The 24,066-nt window shown below is 31.3% G+C and overlaps 1 protein-coding gene and 1 pseudogene across 1 annotated transcript in view; one reads left to right on the forward strand and one right to left on the reverse strand.

Annotated features, from left to right (window-relative positions):
* LOC145283705 (uncharacterized) overlaps positions 1-24,066 on the forward strand; it is a 390,390-nt gene that overhangs the window by 52,375 nt on the left and 313,949 nt on the right. The window lies entirely within an intron of this gene.
* Positions 5,278-5,411, reverse strand: LOC145284275 (U2 spliceosomal RNA; annotated as a pseudogene).

The raw sequence follows: 24,066 nt of genomic DNA on the forward strand, positions 1-24,066 counted from the left end.
AATGTTTAAACCAGAAATTGTCTGAGTAATTTGATAGAGACCGCAGAGGTCAAATTTTAAAAAATTTGACCCCTATCATGACCCCTTTAAATTTATTGTTTTGGGCTGAAATCAAGTTATTAAGTTAGATCCATGTCCAATATCTAAAAATTTCAAGTGTTTAGACCCAAAAGTGTCGGAGGAGGTTGGTAGAGTTCTCAATATAAATATATATTAGTTTTTTAGTAATTTATACATTAGCACTAGACTAGTTGAAAGTCAATATCTTAGTGGTTGAGTTTTCTTATTGCTAACTGCCTGAGGCGATCCGACCTCGGAATATTAATAGGACTTTTCAAGCAACTGTTCGAGCTCAGTGTGCCATTTTTTTTTTCAGACGTTAGCATGCTCTCCTCGATTTCTAAGCTTCTGTCACATCTTTGTGCAGTGGGAAGGAAGTAAATAACGGGATTTGATTAATCTGAACTTGATGTGGGAAAGATCAGAACTCAAGGAAGAAGAAAGAATGGAAACAATAGAAAACGTCGAGATGGAAACGGGATCATTTTGACTTGGGAAACAAGTCGATCATTTTCATTTAGTTTAATTGAAATTTATCTTTAACGAACGGTTACATTGGAGTCAGAATCAAAACTGTTCCCTGATAGATTTTCAAACCGTCCTTTTTCTAATCCAAAAAATATACGTACAGATATTTAACTTTAAAAAAATGCTGACTATCGAATAGATACCCTCTCTTATCAGATTCATGAAACTGCTGACATGTGCAGCGGAACATTAATCACGTGTTGAATGTAGAAAAGCAAAGGAGCCCACTAAACCGTTTAATGTCATCAGTTACGTCAAAAGTGAAACGTATGGATTATTCAAGATATTCAATGCGTCTGTGAATTCTGAGTTCTCGTAGCTCTTAAAAATAACTAACAACTATTCGGTCATTTTTATCGCCGCATTTGTAATGTGATCTTTATGATTTGGACAAAAATGAAAATAGCGTTTTCGGATGAATTGAGAATTCGTGTGAGAAAAAGAAAAGTACGCAGAGCAAAATATTTGATAGTGTAAGTTTAAAATATGATAGTATATAGAGTAACTTCGTGTGAAATTTCATAAACACCGGCTCAGCCATTTTCGATCGATAGGGAACGAACTCACACACACACACACATACACACACACACACGCACACACACACAAAGTCCCATTTATATAGTAGTGGAGAAATCGAACTATTTTCTATGCAAAGAAGGGAACTTCTTTTTTTACTTTTATATCCATACGTAGATCCTATTAAAGTAGGTTAAAATACAAAATTAGGTCATTGAACCTATGTATACAGTATTCACCTTCAAGTCAAATATGTTATGCAATCTCTTCAATGTCCAAGATTCGGACAAGATAAAAGCTTTTTTCTTTGCTATAACTTTCGAGTAATTTTCAAATTGCTATCGACTCTCATAAATCTGAATATAAACAAAGATGATGAATATCTAATAGATGTCCTTATCTTTTCATGTTGGTCATATAATTTTAAAAAAAGTTAACATATATCTCCTATGTTGCTAAGATTGATGGAAAAATAGATGTATTATTCTAAAGTCTTTAAAAGTACGAGCGGCGTTCCAAAAGTAATACCTCATATATATTTATTCCGCCCGAACGGATCATATGAGATTGCAAATTTTATTATTATTATTATTATGACTGAACTTATGCATTTATAAGCAGAAAGGTTTACTTCTGTTGCAGATATTGATTGTGTGAGACTCCCAGAAAGCAGTCCCTGTCATGAAAGTGCGTCAGAAGCAGAGATGCGTCATTGAATTCCTGGCAGATATGTATTGTGAATGGGTGTGACTATGCGGAAAAAATATATTCTGGAGCACAAATGCTCGCTCGTTTTAATAATACTAACTCCGCCGTCGTAGTTCTTACCCTTTTTGAATTTAAAGAATAGGAGGCGTAACTTTTTGGAAAAATCTTCGTATTTGCCTGGTAATAAAAATATCAACTATATACGGCCGAGATACGCCAAGATTTAGTACTGATTCCAGTTAGATTTTGCTCGGAGCAATCTTCCTGACAGTTAACAGACTATAAATATAGACTTTACAATCTAGTCAAGAATATATATTCCATTTTCTACAGACACTTTCTCACAGTATCGATATTTCTATAGAAAATAATCAATTGAACCCCAATCCATGGTTTCTTTTGGTATCACATTAATAGCAATAACTTCTTTATATATCGCATCTGAAAACAAAGTGCATCGCTTACTAGGTTTCGAATCCGGTTTTGAACTCTATCGAGGCAGGATAGAGCGCACCAAGCACCCCCTGCAAGGATGTTTCAACAGTACTTCCTTGTAGGACGCACTTGCCCCTAATACAGATAGAAGATTGCATCGGCAGTGAGACACGTACTGTAGCGGTAAAATGATCCAACCATTTTATAGCGATCTTGGCACTAAATTTGATGTACGTGTTCTATTTCAACTCAGGAGTGAATGTCAATCCCAGAAGCTTGTCAAGACATGATACTTCCCTAAGACAAGAATTATTCATTTCAATTGAGATCTGATCGGGAGGGAGGGAGAACAAATATGATGAAAAGAGAGAAGCTTGGTTTTAGATGCATTAAAATAACCCAACCAACTTTTCTTCATCGTACCACGTGTTCAAATTCAGAAGAAAGAGAATCATAAAGGGCTTAGTTATTACTGGCCTTTGAAGTGTTTCTATTGGTTGTTGTCTCGTCAGCATAAATATCTACGAAAGACCTAAGAATGTGGTTTGGGAGAGGAAGCTTGCATGACATACCTACGTCTAATACCGCATTAGCTATTAACGGTGCGTTGTATTTTTAAGTTAATTAATTCAATGCTTTATTTATTTATCCATTAGTTTTATCTTCTCGGCGTTAGTTTTGCCTTCGGTTTCTTATAGACTTGTTTCGTTTTAATGATTTAAATTATATAAAGAATATAGATTAAATTGCGAATGGGCAATCCCATACTATGCGGCACAATTCATTGATCAAATCCAACCATCTGAGCTGTTATATTTAAGTAAATCCTTACTACTGTTAGGAAACGAGATACGTATCCTTTTTTTTTTCTGTATTTGAAATTGCTGTCATTAACATGTCCGACGACATATTGCTTATTGAAAACGGGGACGAGACACTGTGTTAGTAATATTTAAATGAAATGTCTTTGAAATCCATATGACTAGAAATAAGAGAGAGATCATAACCCCAATTGTGATACACGCGTCTGTGAGGCTGTCTGTGTTTCTAATTATCTTATATCTCGTTTTCTATATGACGTATCCTCTTGCAAATGTTAAGGTTCAAAGAGTAGGTATGATTACGATAGATATTCGAGTGCAACAGGATTAAATTGCAGTGCAATTATATGCCTAACCAAAGAAAGATCATAAAGTAATGCATAGGAAATGTTACCAATCATCAGATTAAAAAAAACTAAACATTTTTTATTCAAGGAATTGTAAATCAATAAGTAATAGTAAATCTATTACTAATGGGGATCAAACTATCTCCCTGTCTGGAACCCAAACTATAATATAACTATCTTTTAATGTACAATACCGTCCATACTATTTCACAGCATAGCGATGTTATTGAATACATGAAATAACAACAACAGTGTTTCCTTGTATATACCTTTAAAGGAAGGCACACTTTTATGATTACTGAAAACACTATAAGGTATGTTAGAGGCTTCTTTTACTCTCTGAATTATCTAATAATGGTCTATTAATACTAAACTAGTAGACACCGTGGAAATTCACAGCAGTTGAAATTTTTTAAAGCACATTCTAAATAAAATGGACGAGAAATAAAACAAAATTTAAAACAATTTTTTAGTAAATTCATTTTTAACATTTTAAAGCAAAAAAAAATGTAATTAAAAAAATACTTTTTTTCAATGAAAATTTAACATTGTTTTGTTTTGTCTTTCTCTGAATAATGTTTAATATAAATTATAAAGTAACACATGTCAATTCACTGGCAAATCTTTTTAAAAATAATCTATAATAAATTTTTTTTTTGTCTTTCTCTGGATAATTTTTAATATAAATTATAAAGTAACACATGTCAATTCACTGGCAAATCTTTTGAAAAATAATCTAATATAAAATTTTTTACAGTCTCCTCTTAACATGACTTTTTTATTATAAAATAAAATAGCCAATTTATAACCGCAAAAATGCAGCCATGTTTTCTTTGTTTTGTTTTGGAAATCTTCGGAGAGAAAATGGTTTTAATTATTATTGATAATGGCATATGCGTATGACTTATTCTGATATATTTAATTAATTGTTTTATGTACTGTTAGTAATTTTCGTTTACTCTACTCTCTCTATTCAGGTCATCTAATCAAATGTATATTAATATTCTATGCTTTTACTAGCACTGTCACAGCTGGTTTAATATTGCACCAGGCTTGTGTTAAAGATATGCCGAGAAAAATATAAGTTAATTGAGCCCCCGTCAAATATAAAAGTCTACTTATTTTTAGATTTACTATATGTTAACCAATATCAAGGCTAAAAAGCACTCGAATGTAAGGACTGATGAAATTGACAGATTGTCTGTTTAATGATACTTAATATTATAAGAGAAATAAAATAATAGATGCTCTGAGGATGACGCGCTGTTGCAATCTTGTGCACCCAGGATGAAGAGGTTCTGAATGAGATCCGGGCGCAAGCTCTCCCGCTTTCGGTCGTTCTGCCAAGGCGGTGAAGAGTTAGGAGTCTCCTGCGTGGGAGATGACTTATTAGTGTTTTTTGCCCAGTTCGGTCGTGGAAGACCGAACCTGGCGGAAACAGATAAAAGAACAGGTCGAGGTGCTTGTTGAAGAGCTTAATCTATCCTTGGATCAGGCTCGCATCGAGCTTTTTTTTTTACAAAGAAATCACCACTTATCGAGGTCCGAAGACCAATCGAGGATATGGGTTAATGAGTGTACAGTAGTCAATGAAAAAAAATCATAGTAATCGTTAGTAGTTGGAAATTAAATAACTTTAGGGGACGACTCATCAAGAACTTGTTCATGTTGGACTTGAAGACAATCATATTGTAGCCAGTTGGAAAGCAGGAATACGGAACAGAGTTCCACAGGCATGCAGTTCTCAGAAGGAAGTTTTGTTCATGGAATTTACGTCTAAGGCACGGATAAAGAGTACCTATTTACAATGCCTCCCCACGGGACAGAGTTAGACACCAGGGTCGTTTTTTAGTGTGGAGAAAAGGTACAAAAATAAAAATTGTCTCAGTCGTGAAGGATTTCTCCTCCACTGAAAGAGAACAAGAAATGGAAGTGCCGCATCTGAAGAACAGATACTACACTTTGATCTCGGCCAAAAGGCCAAGGGAGGGAAATTATTGATAGTGGTTTCAGCTCAACGAGTGTTTTTCATGAAAGTCAGGCAAGGGGGGGAACCATAGATTGAAGCTAAGACGAGCACTTGCGATGAAAATAGCGTAAAGCAGAGACCGGCTCTCAACATCTCTTCTGTGAGAGAGAGGTTGCAAGGAAAAGAAAAGGGCATCCTCACTTGACTACGAAGTCTGTTTTGAACTCCGCCAAAGCAAGATAAGTGCTTCTAGCACATCCTTGGACGTATTTGGCTCTTATACACTTAGAGAATTACATTAGCAGTGAGATATCTACTGGAGTGGTAGAATAATCCCACCATTTTTCCAGCAGACTTAGCAACGGATTTGATGTACATATTCCATCTAAGATCAGGAGTAAAGGTCAGACCCAGAAGCTTGTCAAAACATAGAGCCTCCCCAAGACGAGAGTCATTCATTTCAGTTGATGCTAGACGGGGATCAAAGCGCGTTTATGATGTAAAGAAAGAAGCTTGGTTTTAGATGCGTTAAAAGTAACCAGCCACCCCTTTCCCCATTCCACCACGTGCTCAAGATCATAGTAGAGAGGATCAGAGAGAAATTAGTCGTTTACGGCCTTTGGAGTGTTGCCATCGATGGTAGTGACTTCAGTATAAATGTCTATGATTGATCTTAGGATGTGATTTATGAGATTATTGACGTAGATCAGGAAGAGAGTTGGCCTAGGATGCCCCCTAAGGGACTCCAGCATTTATACTGTGAGCTTCTGATTTCCACCCATCAACCACTACTCTGCGGCGGATACTCCAGTGTGAGGACGGCTTATGAAAACTCTGTATTCACATAACATTCGAATTTGCAAAGATCTTCGAAGGAGAATCAGTTGATGCAAACTCTGTTATATGTTAGAGAGAAAGGAGAGTTCTTGTTAGTGGTAGTAAGCAGACGAAAAAAAAACGTGATATTTCATGAATACATTCTTTTGGGGATAAATTCATTCATGTCTTAATAAATTATACATGCAATAGAATTCTGATAGTTGACGATGTTCGTGATCTTATCAAATCAGGTGTTCCCGATTCTAGATTCAATGTACAAAATACATCTGTTGGAACTAGTTCAAATTTATAAGAAAGAAAGGAAGGGAGGAGAAGAAAGATATGATATCCACGTTTCTGTATCTTTATTTCGCTTCGTGTTTATTTGAACCGAAGAAAACTGGCTTGAATGAAGCCAGCCAGATGGCGCGAGAAATGACTGATATACGTGCATTTTCCCACCATTTGGTGTGTGTGTGGGGGGGCAGTGAATTCCAGATTTGCCATTTCCTTGAGTTCCATAGACTAATGCCGTTCACTATTATGATTATTTTTCTAATAATTTATTTTCGATTTATTAATTTTGATGAATTTGGTTGTTGTCGTATACCTTACTGATTAAAACATGCTCGTCTAGTGTGTATCTTATTTTGCATTTTAAAAATATTAAATGTAAACATACATCGGGATCTCGAAAGGGACACACATGAAATCTTTAAAAATGTCATTATCCTTTCTGCAATCAAATGATGGTTGGTATGATTAAACCTTAATCTATTACTGACTTGTCCACCAAGTTCTAGACATGAATGTTCAATAGTTTTATTGATCAATTGAAATCATAACGAAATTTTCGTTATCAAAAACGAAGCAAACGACAACATATTCGTTTTAATATTTTTCACCATCAACAAGACATCTTGCCAGTGACGCTTTGTGATATGTAGCAAGATATGACTACGACGTGCCGACCGTTTCGATCATAATTGATCTCATCAGGAAAGAAAATTTAAAAATTAAAAAGGCACAATACTATTTTCAATTTTAGAGGAGAGAAAATATACGTTGCCATGACTGGCGTGAAGCAAGATTAATGTGTTAATCTTGTTTCACGCCAAATTTTTTTTAGATGAGGATTGACAATTTAGATTATTTGGATTATTCGAACTAATCTCACCATCGTGAGTACAATGTTTTAGTCAATGTAACCGACCTTACTCATGTGAATCTTGTCGCACTCGTAAATCTCTTTTCGAACTTGGAAATCTTCACAGAATTTTGAACTGAATCCTTTATTAAATTCACGGGGAAGCATCACCCGCACTGACGATTGAACGTTCAACCAACTGAAGAGTGTTACTCACAACTGAATTTCACCGAGTACTTTATCCGTTAAACTACGGCTTGTGACCTAAAAAATTCTGGAGCAGACGACTCAATATTATAACTATATTTCTAGGCAAATAATTCATTTAGAAGGGTTACATTCTGAGAAAACCTTACGCAAATTGCAATAAAATGGTAATAATAAAACTGTGTCAATATTGATCTGTGCTATTCAAGATGATCATTTCTCGATGAAAAAATATATGAAGGACAAACAAGATGAGATAGAATCTCACGGAGAAAAAGCAAAGAATCGAACGAATTCCCGCATCGTTTTGCTTGAAAAAAAAAAAAAAGAAAGAAAAAAAGTAAACTGACAAACAAACAGCAAAATTTTAATGCTGTCTCATGTTTTTGTCATTGGTAAGATGTATTTTTTGCGAAAAGAACTTTCAGTTATAAATACAGTTTTGCAACCGTTGCTTTTTTTTTCTATACAATACGCGCACGTGTATCCATTTCTAACCTAGCATATCTTTATTTAACATTCTAGAAAGTAAATGATTTACCTAAGGCTAAAACATGGATTACCGTTCCCTCAGTACCTCCTCCCCATCTTTCTCTCCTTCTTTACCTCTATCCTTCCTTATATCTCTCGCTCTTCCAACTTATATCTCTCAGTTTGTTTATCCTTTATCCTCTATCTGACTTTCTCTTGTTTCGTGCTCTTCCCTTTCGGCTTCTCTAGTAATTGATATATAATGGTACATTACAAAAAAAAAAACCCATAAAAACAACAAAAAAAAACAATAACAAAAAATAACAAAAAACAACGTTATCAGAGATGTTTTTTAAAACTATTTTCTCGGCCCTCAAACAGGAAAAGATTAAATTGTAAAACATCGTGCGAGATTGTTTGAATGTATTTTAAATATATAGTCTTTGAAAAAAAAACAAAATAATGCGGAAGACGAAAACACAACTATGTATACAGGTTGTCGCCGATTTTAGATTGACAGATATAACGACCATATATATTCATATGTATGTGTGTGTATATATATATCTATCTATCTATCTCTCTCTCTCGCTATATATATATATATATATATATATATATATATATATATATATAAATATATATATGTGTGTGTGTGTGTGTGGTTTTTTGTGTGTGTGTTTCTGTGTTTCTGTGTGTTTCTGTGTTTCTGTGTTTCTCTGTATTTCTGTTTCTCTCTCTCTCTCTCTATGTGTGTGTGTGTGTGTGTGTGTGTGTGTGTGTGTGTGTGTGTGTGTGCGTGTGTGAATCTAGGCTCGGAATGTATTCGATTAATTAAAATCCTAAGACTTTCTATCATGTTTATATAATAGTGCTCTATATTAAAATATGCAATTCGTATTAATATCTTTATTTATATCGAAGTGCAGAAACGCCACGACACTCACATGATGATGTTTCGATCTGTATTTATTACAACCTAAAATCTTCTTACGCGAATATTCTGTCGATTATATGCATATATCTCTCTCTATATATATATGCGTACGCGTGTGTGTGTGTATTTGTGTGTGAAAGAGAGAGAGAGAGAGAGAGAGAGAGAGAGAGAGAGAGAGAGAGAGAGAGAGAGAGAGAGAGAAAGAGAGTATTAAAAGCAGAGGTGGATAGACCTTAAAACCTGACGACGTTCCGCCCGTTCAGTGCAGGTTTTTTCAAAAGTAAAAAAAATGTTCGTTGACGAGAAGGTTAATTAATTAGGGATATATATATATATATATATATATATATATATATATATATATATATATATATATATATATATATATATTAAGAGATAGGGCAGATCAGCATATTTATTTCTACGTAAATAAATAAATTACATATGCATATATACATAATATAAATGACTATTAATTAAAAAAAGAAGATTTTAGCTGTTGTCTAAATTATTTTCTTGAATTATTATTTTGGATAGGTACGGAGAGATGTGAAAGAAGCGTTTTCTTTTTTTTAATTAAATTGGGGGAATGGGAGATTAGAGTCGATTTAATTAAACGACGTAATGGTTTGTTACGTAACGTTTTTAATATAATATTAAAATTAAACTGGTGATCATGCTCAACAATGTGGGTAAAAATGGCGTTAAGGGTGTCATTAGTTTTTATATCTCTCTTATGTTCATTACGTTGTGTCTCGCCTACGGATATTTTTCCACAGTCACAAATATATATCTTCTTTGATCTTGAAATTGTTGTAAGATTTAGGTTTATGGATTAAGTTTTAGATTGTTGAAGTTATTTCTGATATTTCAATGCTCATTTTATTTAGTTCTTTTATATTTCAAGTTGTTTTTAACATTAGTAGGTTGAACTAAACATCTGTTAAATGTTTTGTTTATTATGAGGATGTGTTGACTGTGTTCAGATAAAAATAGAGCTTTTCTTTTGGTGTTAAATAATATAGACAACGACTGAAATCTTTCTTTTTAAATAATAGTCATACATATATAATGTGCATATGCATATATAATTTCTTTATTTATATGGAAATAAATATGCCATCTCTTAATACATATACTCCTAATTAACTAAACTTCCTGTCAACGAATATTTTTTTTTCTTGAAATATCCGGCACTAAACAGACGAAGCATCGTGGAGTTTTTAGGTTCTTTTACTTCTGCTTTTAATACCACACATTTTTATCCTTGTTCATAATCTTATAAGAATGGATGATTTTATATTACGAAAAAGAAAGAAAATTGACAATGAGAATAAAAATTGAATAAATTACAATATTTATCAACCATCAAAAATTCAAACAATAATAAAATAATTTATGCCATAATAATATATACTATTATAAAAAGAAATAATCCGTCATCCATGGAATTTCAAAGAGAGACTCCTTCCGTCAGATGATCAACATTACTAAAAATATATCACCGAGTAGCCTAAATTTGAAAGAAAAATATATAAACAACATATATGATAAAATAAGACAATTTAAAATCAAGTAATTAATCAATATATTAATAAATGAAATAATTTATAAATTAGCTGTATTTCCTGATGAGAACAAATCTCGAATCCGCCGACTGAATGAGTTAAATTAAAATCTAAAAGATCCCTTAAATCTAAACATGAAAAATGATTCACTAAAGAATACATTTTAAGGTTCAGACGGGAAAGTGTAATCTGATATGTGAGTTGGTTAAAACACAACCTTGCTGAGCTGAAGTCGAAAAAGTCAATTTGATTTATCGCTGTAATCGGTATTTTCAAAATTAACCCGGAAAATTTATTTTTTTACAACTTAATTAACAAGTTTTAGTAACCTTTTTTGCACTACAACTCTGCAGAGTCGGTTATTAATGTATGACATATTCAACTTCTCCAAAAGGTGCGCTCTGGATTTGAACAAAATTTAAAATTGTCCCAATTTTTTACTTGCTGCCGAAAGAAAAAAAATCACAACGAATATTACAGTTTGTGAAAAGGACGCCAGAACTTATAACCTCTTCCATAAAATGAAATTAAACGAAAGAAAGATCACAGTAACAATCTTTAGACTTAGGAGGCATGTAACAAGTTATAGTAATAAGTTAATTAGAACAATATTTTATCCAACAACAAAACACACACACATATATATATATATATATGCATATATGTATATATAATTATATTTAATACTTCATGTATGTACACATATTTTATATATATATATATATATATATATATATGCACAATTATATTTATAAGTATTTACTCCAATAGTGAGCTTACATCAATAAAGCTCAATAGCTATATGAGTATATGCCAGGGTTCCGTTATAGAAACTTTGATGTAATTAGAATAAAATAAAATAAAATACGCAGTAAGTACGCTTGAAAGCCAAATTACAACGCAATGTTGCGAAAATAAACAAATACTTGTTTGAAATTTATAATTTTAATATATTTCGGAGTCAAACTCTATCCTTAGTATCTTGTTTCCTTCTTTTATTTCTTCTTCTTTTTTCTTGCCTGTTGTAAAGTTGGGGAAATAAAAGTAAGTAACAAAGATCCGTGCGTTGTCTCTCATATATATATAACGAAGCTCACACCTCTGACGTTAATCTCGTGTCGCCAATGCACCGTTCCCGACATTTCAAAATAAAATCGCACGTAAATTTCTTAATGATTTTTATTCGTTTACTGAAAAGAAATTTATTTATAAGATTGGAAAATTTATTTTATAAGATTGGAATTTTAAAAAAAATATCTATTATTTTTGCAAAATAAAACTAGAATATTACGGTACTTTAATTAAACCTCATAAGTGATTATAGAAAAAAAACAAATCGTAAACTAAGCAAAGATGATTTCTTCGTCGAAAAAAAAAAAAAAACAATTTAATTTCACTCAAGTCACTTAAAATGATACAACTTTAAATATTTTTTTTTTAACTAAGTTTCATTTAAACTAAGTGTTTCAGGTAAAATTATTAGGTTGTTTAATCAAAAATTCACAGACGGTAATACCTCCAGCAATTACAGTACGAACACAACATATCGTTATATAAAAAAAAAAGGGTCTTAAATTTAACATTTCTCTCCCTCCGGGCCGCCTATTGTTGTTTTGATCCTTCCCCCGCTACTATCACATTTTTTAAGCAGCTCTCTCCACCCGGGCTGAACTGTTGTTTTGATTCCCCCTCCCCAACCTCCCTAAACCCTGGAAACGCCGGATACCACACCACCGCTAGTATTACATATATATATATATATATATATATATATATATATATATATATATATATATATATATATATATATATATATATATATATCAGAATATGAGAAATCATATACTTATTTTCACAGCTAAACAACATCGCAGCCCACAAGATCGGATTGGGATTAGCTGGTTAGTCCAGGCGATGTAGATCCATTCCATAGTAAGATTTCGCTGCAGTTTGTTTGCTCTGTGTTAGTATAGTTAATAGAATTTCTTGTGTGCAAAGCGTTTGGTCAGTTGGCAGAGTGCTTGCCTCGCATACAAGAGGCTCGGGTTTCGAATCCCGAGTTCGGATATGTCTAACTGATGAACCCGTATGAGGGCGAATCTCGAGTCTTGGACTTCCTGGTCGTTGTCTGTCATTGCTCTTGTGGTCTGCGACGTTGTTTGACTCTGGAAATAATTATATATATATATATATATATATATATATATATATATGACTTCTGGAGTATGGTGATGTTGCATGTGATTCCCAAGGAGTTCAGCTGTTTCATATTATCATGTTTATTATTATTATTATTATTATTATTATTATTATTGGCTCACAAGGAACTTTCACATAAGTCCTCAAAGATCTCTCCTTGAAACCAACCTGTGGCATTCGCTGGAAGCTGAGTGACAACAAGTCTCCTCATATTCCAGTACTCTTCACCTCTTTCCAAACATTTATTATTATTATTATTATTATTATTATTATTATTATACATAAAGTTTATGTATCTCTTTACAGCATTTACTTCAGTTATAATCAGTTAGTAAGTTCTGGAAATATATCCTCTTTAGAATTCATCAGACTATTGCGCAAAATTCTGTGTGTGTGTGTGTGTCTCTTTCTCTCTCTCTCTCTCTCTCTCTCTCTCTTTCTCTCTCTCTCTCTCTATATATATATATATATATATAGATATATATATATATATTGCCCAATCGTACAATAAACTTTAACATAATATTTCAGATTGCGTATGTATTATTAGTTTTATAGAATCAATACTCTATTTATTATTAAATATTAGGAGGAATAATTTGCCCGGAAAACTAATTCGCAAAAACAAATAAAAATATATTTATAAAAATAATGATAATGTTATTCATCAAATTCCGTGTGGGTGTGTTTACAATATTAGGTCAGCTGATACTTGGGCTTGACGACGAATGCCCTGGAAAAGTCACTTCTGATTAATGTCTGGTTTTAAAATATGCAAACGAATTTGCGGTGATTGTAAATTGTGCCTCTTCTTTTATCGTAAATTGAACTCATCAATAAGAAAAAATTGAAATAAAACGGTGACGCACACCCGGGATTGAACAGGTGGCTATTCGATCTGCAATCGTATGCTTTCCCACTAAGCTATATCTCTAGATTATAATACCCATTTTTTTTTATTTTGGAAGAAATGATCTGTGGAAATGTTATTATCTCCCTTGGCTGGTGTAACGTAAAACATTCTCCTGTGAAAAATATTCTTTTTATCTATAAGAGAGAAAAGCTATTTTTAAGATTGAACTTTTCCCCATTTTCAATACTTACCGTATAAATTTCTGTTATTATTATATTCTGAGTAGAGATTATATATATATATATATATATATATATATATATATATATATATATATATATATATATATATATATATATATATATGAATTTAGAAAGACTCTTCCATCGAAAACGCGTCCACGGAAGACGCTTCTACGGAAGACTCTTTCACGGAAGACTTGTACATAGAAAACTTGTTCATTTTTGCTAGGTAGGAGAGCTGGCCCCATTATTGAATAAATATCGATTGAAAACACATTTTATGGCCGTTCTTGAAGGAGATATTTTGTAAAAGAAAATACGCACTTCATAATATTAAAAAATATTTTTTATTTGTTTACTGTTGTTTTAAAAAATAAATAAAATTGATTTTTCTGAGTGTTCGCTTTTTACATAGCTTTGTAAGTTTTTAGTGGTTTAAAGTGTTTATTTAGTTAAAAAACAAGTAGGGTCTTCTGTTACTTTAGAAAAAAATGTTAGACATTAGAGTATCACATCTTGGGAGTCTCGATAATCGCTTAAAATAGAAAATTAAAGAAAATACGGAGGTAAATATAACTTAAAAAAAAAGTCCCTCAAACAGAAAATATATTTTTATATTTTTAAATATAATTTAGGAATGGGGGAGTTTAAAAACTGTATCCCCCTCAAAATCGAAACAATAAACATAAAAAAAACTGAAATAAAAAAGATTTTCGAATAATGGGAATAGAATTTTTTACCGATGAAGTTGTGCATTTTTATTAGTAAAAAAAAATTATTGGAATTAAAATACAAAAGCAAAACTACCGGAAAATCCCAGAGAAGAATCGAACCCTCCCTCCCTCCCTTTAAATAAGTTTCTTTTTCATACTCCAACAGATATCGTCATGAATAAGAAAAATGGGTAATGCCTAAGATCAATGCTCGGCAAAATTAAGCTACCGGAAGTGGATACGGAACAGAACGGAGTCACGAAGTCAAGACACGAAAAATGAAACCATTGTATATTTATTTGAAAAAAAACAAAAAAAACTTTAGTTTTAACACTTCTTGAAACAAAAAAATACTTTTTAACAACAACAACAACAACAACAACAACAAAAACACTTGATGTATTATCAAATAATAAAACAAATATTTTATTAAAAAATGATTTAGTTTTGACAGTTGTTTTACGACGAAACAAAAAATATATTAAAAATACTTTATAAGGGTGTGTTTTACTACGCACATAGGTTCGAAAAAGTTGTTAAAAATATATATAACAAATAAATGTTATCAAAGGCAAGATAAGTTACTTTTCTACCTAACTGGATATTTTTTGAGTACTTTTATTTAGTGTAAAATGTTTATTCGGTTCATAAAACGAGTAATATTGAATGCTGCCGGAGAACAAAAGAAGATGGCCGCGATGTCTTTGCAGACTATATAATCACTTAAAAATAAGAAATAAAACAAAATGATGGCAAAACCCCACCCAATAAATGCAACGCTAACATTATCGAGTCTTTAAAGACATCGCGGCTATCTTTTCTTGTTCTCTGGCAGCGTTCACCATTACTCGTTTTTCGAGCCGAATAAGCATTTGACATTAAATAAAAACACTAAAAACTTTATAATATGTATATAATTTATATAATTCAATAATTGTTGTTGTTTTTCGTAGTAAAACAACTGTTAAAACTAAATTTTTTAAATAACATATTTGCTTTATTATTTGATAAAAAAAGTGTTTCTTTTCTTTTTGTTTAAAAGTCATTTTTTTTTTCTGATAACACAAGAAGTGTTAAAACTAAAGTATTATTTTTGTTTGATGGTTTCATTTTTCGTGTCTTAACTCCGTGATTCCGTTCCATAATCAACCGTAGATGATTTCTTCCGAGCACTGATCTTGGACATTACCGAAAATCGAATGTAAAAACACTAGAAATATATAAATGTAATTACCTAATCTAATTAATTAATAAATAATTTTTTACTAATACAAAATGCACAAAATATTCGTTAAAAAAACTCTATTCCCATCATTCAAAAATCTTTTTAATTTCAATTTTTTATGTTTATTGTTTCGTTTTTTTTTTGAGAGATATAGTTTTAAAAAGCCCCACACCTCTCTAAAATATATTTAAAAAATATTAAAAAAATTCTTTTCTTTGGGGGGGGGGAGGCTCTTTTTAAAAATAGATTTACTTAAGTATTTTCTTAAATTTTCTTTTTTTGAGCAATTATCGAGACTACCAAGGCGTGATCCTCCTATTTCGGCCAGTCTTTGCTTTTAGATAAGACTCGGGGTTTTTTTTTTTTTAAACTCAATTAGCGCTTCAAAATAAGTAAAACAACTGAAAACTTAGTCAGATAGGTAGAAAACGAACACTTACAAAATCAATTTTATTTTTTAAACAACATTAAACAAGTAAAACATGATTTAAGAATATTATGGGCTGTGTAATCTCTTTTAAAAACAATATCTTCTTCAAGAACGGTCATAAAATTTGTTTTCAATCAATATTTATTCATTATTATTGCTACCTAGATAAAATGGACGAATTTCCCGTGGACGAGATTCCCGGGGACGAGTTTTCCGTGGACGAATTTATGGGCACCATATATATATATATATATATATATATATATATATATATATATATATATATATATACTCGTCCATGGAAAACTTGTCTATTTTTGATATGTAACAAAACTGATATATATATATATATATATATATATATATATATATATATATATATATATATATATATATCCTTTAATCTATGTAACCTACATCAAATAGATTCTCCATTCACACACACATTTAGATGTAGATCATTGAAGATAACGAAAGAATAAAATAAAAGTAAAAAATATTTTAAAAAAAAATGCAATGAATTCTAGCATTACTCATCATTAATCAATATCAGTTCTAATAAAATAAGTTTACTGTTCGCACGGGAGAAATGTAGAAAACAAAAAGAAAAAAAAAGTAAAAAGACGCCATTTACAAAAAAAAAAAAAAAAAAAGACAAAAGAAAAAGAAAAAGAAAAAGATCTCTCACGTGTTTATCCAATATTTTGTCTTCCGCAAAATGTACGCAGGCCGGCGGCTTCGCAAGGGTTTATCCACCGGTAAAGCCATGCAATAAAACGTAGAAAGCAAAAAGATAAGCAATTACCTTCAATTTATTTATCTGTCAAGTTCAAGTCCCCCCTATTAGTCATCTGCGAATAATTATTACTTATATTATAAGATATATTAAGGAAATAACACAATAACACGCCGTAGCCTGTTTTAATTAGTTCCCCGTTTTGCTGAAACGTCTATACTATAGTATTAGCTACACAATATAGATGTTTATGTGTTGCACTGAGAGAATATGCACAGTCACAGGCACAGATATATATATATATATATATATATATATATATATATATATATATATATATATATATATATATATAGGGTTTGTGTTACTATACACATAAATTCGAAAAAGTGGACGAAAAACAAATATATAACAAATAAATGTTATCAAAGGCAAGATAAGTTACTCTTCCACCTATCTGGAAAAGTTTTAGCGGTTTCAATAACTTAAAAACGCGTACTCGGTTCGAAAATCATACAGTGTTTATCGATATATTTTAAAAAGAAAAATGGCGGCATGCTCGGTGTTGAACACGGTACGGTTAGGAAAATTAGTTCAAACAAACAAATCATACAAAATACTCTCAGAAACCTACCGAATATATGTCCGCCTATGTCATGGTAACATATATTGAGTGAGTTTCTAACAGTATTTTGTATAGTTTTTTTTGTTTAAACTCGTTTTCCCAAACTTATCATGTTCAACACCGAGCATGCCGCCATTTACATTTTTCAAAAACATCGTTAAACACTGTATGTTTTTCGAGCAAAATAAATACATTACATTAAATAAAAACACTAAAAAATTATACAGTTACGTAGAAAAAGTAACTTATCTTGCCTTTGATAACATTTATTTGTTATATATTTGTTTTTTGAAAACCTTTTCGAATCTATGTGTTTAGTAAAATAACCCCCCCCCATATATATATATATATATATTTATATATATATATATATATATATATATATTAGTGTTGGGGCGAGTAATCGAAATCGGAAAACGGAAAAATCGTGGATATCGTAAAAATGTATTCCTATTTTACGATGCAAACACCGATTCCCTTCATTAAATTTTTTATTTGATTTTGTTTAAAACAAAATCTTCCACTGCTGGTAGTTATAATAATAATAATAATAATAATAATTTATTTTTTTAAAACTGCTAATAAAAGCTAAAAGCTATAGATCACCTCCACGTGTATTTTGAGTTTGAAGAAAAAAATATACACGATTAACCTGTGTGTTTACAGCAATCGGGAAGAAAAACAATTTTATAGTTAAATATTTAGCGATTTATAAAAAAAATGGGATGGGGATCAGTTATTGTTTTGGAATCTGGAAAAATCTTGTAATCGCCCTATCACTAATATATATATATATATATATATATATATATATATATATATATATATGTATATGTATTATTATTATTATTATTATTATTATTATTATTATTATTTATTCGAGGGAAAACAGTTATATATGGTCGCTACGAACAGCCATCTGTTTCAAGCAATGAGAATTCGTCAGACCAGACGACCCTGAACCTTTCGACGTTATAGAAAAGAAATATATATATATTTATTTATTTATCAAAATACACATCGACGTGGGTAAAATTAATTTCTCGAACAAAACAGTTCTGTAATACTTTTGTATCCTCTTTACCAATATTTAAATAAAAAAAATAATACGTCAAGAATCCTGGTTCCGCTTTTTATCAAAATCCATTATTTTTATTGTAGATGTGTAAGATTCATGGCTAAGCTTAAGTTTTGAGACGCTATATAAAGTCGTGTTATACTGCTTTATTATAGGCTAATAGCGAATATAGTTGTTATAAAAATGTATACAAATCGAAGGTATCTGACTTTTCACGAAGGACTTCTAAACCGTTCATTCATTTGCATAAAGCTAAATTAAGTTAATAATAAAACTAAATTAAGCTAAATGCAACCTATATTCAGAACCTATATGTTTAGCAGTTGTGTTCCAAAATTTGTAATAATTAATTGGTTTTCATTAGTTAGTGATTGCTGTAATACAAATAAGTAAACATATATATATATATATATATATATATATATATATATATATACATAGTCATCCACATACGGTGCTGTTTCACAGCTCATTAGTGCGGCTAGACAGGCAACTACCTCAAGCCAGGATTGAAACTCGACCGTTTGTACGGCAGTCAAGGCTCCTAACAATTACGCTATTGGCGGCTGCTTGAACGAGTAGTGAGTTTAACGATGTTTTGATATCGTCCGAAATACCTCCGCTCGATTTGTTTACACAAAGAGCGTCGCTTATATGATATATATATATATATATATATATATATATATATATATGTATATATATACACATATATATATAATTTTATATAAATATCTTACTTTTATTCTCTTTTTTTCTCTTTTTCCCTTCTCTCTCTGTCTCTCTCTCAGTATATATATATATATATATATATATATATATATATATATATATATATATGATTAGAATAATGGAAATAGTATTCCAACGGAATAGAGAAATAAAAAAGGACAAACCAAGTCATGTGTTCATCAATGCTTCGTCTTTACTTCGAGATTTCCTCTGTATAAATGAAATAAAGAACATAAAACAACTATTCGGAAATATATTTTAGATGTAATGAAATGTATAAGCCTGTTCACTTTCAGAAACGGAAAACGTCGTTGGAAGTTCAAAACACGGGGCAGCATAGCGTTATGAAAGAGAGCAAGATTTTTTCATAACGTCGTATAGCCGTTACTATATTTTTAAAATTTATGATACAATTCATATTCATTTTGGAACAAATATGTTCGTTATAATTCAAATATGGATGTATAACTTAAACGAAATGAGTGTATTTTTCCATGTAACTTATTGAATGATTATATATTATTATAGGAGATGTTTTCTATAGTGTGAGAGAGAGTTAACCTGTCTCTAAATTAAGTTATGCTCTTTTAATAGAAGTTTACTTATTAATGGCAATACATTATAGAAACCCCCATTTTGTTTAATTGTGCTTGCATTTGCGATAAGCGCTGATCAAAGAAGTCTCCGTCGCAGTTTATTTCCATATTTTGATTGTAGAAATTCCCCTCTGGGCCAAAGTACCGTAGGTTTGCAACAACAGATGCCACATACAAATTTAATACATCTAGCCTGAAAACCACTATCTTATGTAGCTTACGATGACCATTTCTGCCACATTTACTTGTGATAATAACATGCTATATTACATCCTATGAACAGCACATACATACACATTACATACTGTTTCTATTTCCTGATCTAAAAGATAATAAATTATCACTTCTCAAATTCCGCCCATTTTGATTGGCTGATAACTGACTATTCATATATTCTGGAATCCACTTCTACAATAAATAAACGAACGCTCCAGAAATTATACAATATGACTGCGCTCTCTACAGAAGGAAATCGCACTAAAGATATAAATTAAGCATATTAACCGATTGTCGTCGCAAAAAAAACAACAAAATTAAACATATTAACCAATTGTCGTCGCAATCTACAGATTACAATCGTGCTGAAAAAAAAAGCAAACAAACAAAATTAAACATATTAACCGATTAACGTCGCTCTACACAGAAGACAATACTTTTCTTTCTTATTTTTGTCTTTTTTGTGGGTAAATTTTACAGTAGTTCTACCTCCAAAATTTTCTTCTACATGACGACTTTTATAAGTTTTCGACTATGCTGATTGCGAAAATCTCATTTAAATTTGGCAGAGACAAATACTTTTTGATGGATGCGAAAGCCGTTCTTAAAATAGGGCATTTGGAGTTGTCTACTCCGGAAGCCGTTCTTAAAATGAGGAGTTTGGTAGTTGACCACTAACAATTGTACTTTAATTTGTTACGAGGAGGGTGGGCTGCGGCAATCGGGCAACGCCGGTTAAGGATCCCGTTTGTTTGAAATAAATTTAACTATTTTTGCTTGTTTGAAGTCAAAAGTATGGTTATGCTGCAATGAATAAGAGAATGTACCGGGTTTTTATTTTCTTAATTTCATTCATCCAGAGGAAGTCTCGAAATAAAGATGAAACGCTGATGAACACATAACTTGCTTTGTTCCTTTTTATTTCTCTCTCTCTCTCTCTCTCTCTCTCTCTCTCTCTCTTTATATATACAGGGTGACTAAAAAAAACGGGCCCCAACTCTAATTAGGCCCCGTTTCTTAGTGTTTTGTTCGAATGAAATGAAACTTTGGTCATAACTATATATTATATTCAAAACATCTCATCAAAACACTAGGGTCTTTGGCCTTTTTTTCTCCGTTCTACAGCATATGTTCTAGATGGCCTCCATTTAGCTTTTGTTTTTTTGGGGTCATCCTGTACACACACACACACACACACACACACACACACACACACACACACACGCACACACACATACACACACACATATATATATATTATAGTTGGTTTATTTATACAAACTTTATCGGAAAAATCAACTCTCTTTGAGTTTATGTTTTTTCGATCTGATGAAAGGGTCCCGCTGAGCAAAAATTCGATAGAAACATGTATGCACCCATCAAACCAATAATGTTTGTATACATAAACATACTATAAACATGCTCCGTTTTTTCGTTTTTTTTTTATCGAGCACTCTTGGACAAATACAGTGTTCTCGGAAAACTCCTCCCTGGAAAACTCCTCCTCAAAACTCGTACCCGGAAAACTTGTCCATTTTTGCTAGGTAGGAAAACTAGTCCCTTATTGAATAAATATCGATTGAAAACATATTATGAAGGAGATATTGTTTTTAAAAGAGACTATATCCCCCATAATATTTAAAAAAAATATTTTTACTTGTTTACTGTTGTTTAAAAAAAAATAATTCGATTTTCTAAGTCTCCGTTTTCTACCTAACCGGCAAAGTTGTTAGTGGTTTCACTTATTGTAAAACGTTTATCCTGTTCATAAACGAGACTACAGACCGCATAATATTTTAAAAAATATTTATACTTATTTACTGTTGTTTTTAAAAGGGTAAACTCGATTTTTCTTCCTAGCTGGCTAAGTTGTTAGTGGTTTAATTTATTTTGAACTCTTTATTCAGTAAAAAAAAAAAGTAGCGTCGAGTGTTACGCGAGAACGAGAAATAATGTCAGATATGAGGGGATCACATTTTCGGGCTCTTGATACATATAGATAATTCAATGTATGTGCGTATGTGCGTATGTGTGTATGTTCGATATAGAAAAAAAATGATGATAGAATCTAACTGAAATTATTGTGGAACGAACTGGATCCGACTTGACACACATACGTTGTCAGTCCGTGTTGTTAACTACTTAGCCGTTGCCACCTCCGTACTACTGCTGTTATGTCTTGCATTGCACACACTACTTGCGAATTAATTCTTGTGCTGTGAACATTAAAAAAAAAAAGATTTAAAGCTGACTCATCAAATGAACTTATCCGACATTGGTATACACTTTCCGATTGTTCTCTCTTTACGCCATGATGGCACCTCTTCGGATGTTAATGATACGGTTTGTATATTTAATATTTATCGCCGTGTGTCTGGTGGATTGAACTCTGAGCTCAGATCAGAGGGTTTCTTAAGACTGGCGTTATAATGAATTCCAGCCAAAATGTGAATGACTCCATTGTCCTTTTAAAGCCGTTATTATTTCATTAATGCCCGGATGTAAACGTACAGTGAATGCGTCGAGCGAAATGCTATCAACGAAAAGGTGGCATTTATTTACTCTTTCATGTTTTTTTTGAAAATGAAAACATTCTGTGATACATATTTACAAGATTCGAACAATCTTTGATACAACAGGGACGCATGCAGAAAATCTATGTATTTCTTTTGGTCTCAGGAGATAAATGAACCGCTGTATTCGACTTTATCTTTCAAACTTTAATTAAATATATACATTACCTTTTTATATACTACTGGGACACAGTTTATTAATGCTTGAATGACATTAAAACATAAGGTTTAATGTGATTATTAGTTGGCGATGAAAAACGCTTTTGCTATGATTGTAAAGTATGGCTTAAATGGTTAGAATTTGATTATATATGTAGGCGGCCTGCAGGAATTTGTTGACATTTGATTTACAAAACAACCTTGTTATACTTAACTACCAGCCAGACCCGCGCTTTTGTTCAGATGAATCCAAAAATTCAGTACACAAAGTTAAGATGCCGGAAGTGGGCTCTGTTTTGCTAAATACTGAATGGAAGTCACTAAGCATGAAACGAAATACTAAACCTCATGGAAACACTTCTTGTTTTATTATAAAATAACATTTTACTTTTTTTACATTTTCTATAAATATTTTCTTTATTTTTAAAATATATTTATATGGAAATATTTTATATAAAAACCGTAATTTCGTAATTTAAAGTTATATATGATATACTTATATATATATATATATATATATATATATATATATATATATATATATATGTGTGTATGTATATATATATATATATATATCATAATATTATATTTAAAGTTATATATGATATATTCACATATATTATATATTTAAAGTTATATATGATATACTTATATATATTATATATTTAAAGTTATATATATATATATATATATATATATATATATATATATATATATATATATATATGCTAGCATCTCAGCCCGGTGTTGCCCGGGTATTTGGAGGTATATGTTGAGAAAAAAAAAAAAAAAAAAAGGTAAATTCTTTAAATATTGACCCCTATTATGACCCCTTCAGTTTTATTGTTTTGGGCTCATATCAAATTATTAAGTTAGATTCATGTCCAAGGAACCTATATCTAAAATTTCAAGTGTTTAGACTAAAAATTCTCGGAGGAGTTTGGTAGAGTTCTCAAACGTCAAATCATTGAACTTTGACCCCTTAATCGCTAAATTTTTGGCCGGAATCAAGTCACATCGATTTCCCCAAATCTCAGTACTCTATATATCAAAATTCGAGTCTGTAGACTAAAAATTGACAGAGTTATTGCGTATGGAAATATACACACACAGCCACACACAGACAAACAGACACTTTTACTTTTACAGATAT

Source organism: Euprymna scolopes, chromosome 8 (genome assembly GCF_053919585.1).
Source record: "Euprymna scolopes isolate OS-2025 chromosome 8, ASM5391958v1, whole genome shotgun sequence".
Classification (NCBI taxonomy): domain Eukaryota; kingdom Metazoa; phylum Mollusca; class Cephalopoda; order Sepiida; family Sepiolidae; genus Euprymna; species Euprymna scolopes.